Here is a 744-nt window from a genome sequence, read left to right as displayed (position 1 = left end):
AATGGGGATTTCAAAGAGAGAGAGAAAAAAGAAAGTACCCGAGAGAAATATACATTTGGGTGAATTTGTCAGCTATGCTTATTCTAACCCTAGCCTTGCCCCAAACTGCCGCTCTTATGGGTCAGAATATAATGATGTAATTACGTGGGGAAGGTGGATTCTCTGCGTGGACCGTTCAGGCTGCTTAATGACGCATTTCTCCGGCGCACCTCTCTGGTCGTCCTCACGATGTCAATGTCCTTTTGGCTTAATGGTCTGCTCCCTCACCCTTGCTCTGGAAGGGGTATTCTGAGGACAGACAACTCTGTAGCTCAGAGCTCACAGCATAGGAATGAAACCTTTTAGATACCACGATTCGATGGGGATTGGATGCTAGGTGGTCCGGCTTGAATTCATCTGCTTAGACACAGCTACTCATCCGTAGCTTGGATAGAAAACAATTTCTTTGTCTTCAAGCTTGTGTTGCGTTTTGGGTTTGTTGACTTTTTAGACCTTGGCTGCAGCTGGGGTCACTTTGTCATAACTGTTAATTCTTCACTCACAAGTTTTATACCCTTGGATCAGAAGTGGGCGTAACCGCCTTTAGGGCAATTCTCTGGGCATACCAAGTTAAGAGCAAGGTCTAGGTTTTACATTTCATCTTTACCAAAACATTCCCTTTGATTTGGACATTTTCCACATTTTCCAACGTACAATGTATAAACATCAAACATATACTAGGAAAAAACTCTTCACGTTACAATG

Source organism: Oncorhynchus mykiss, chromosome 12 (assembly GCF_057628025.1).
Source record: "Oncorhynchus mykiss isolate SJ-2025 chromosome 12, ASM5762802v1, whole genome shotgun sequence".
Taxonomy (NCBI): Eukaryota; Metazoa; Chordata; class Actinopteri; order Salmoniformes; family Salmonidae; genus Oncorhynchus; species Oncorhynchus mykiss.
Note: the sequence above shows the minus strand (reverse complement) of the source record.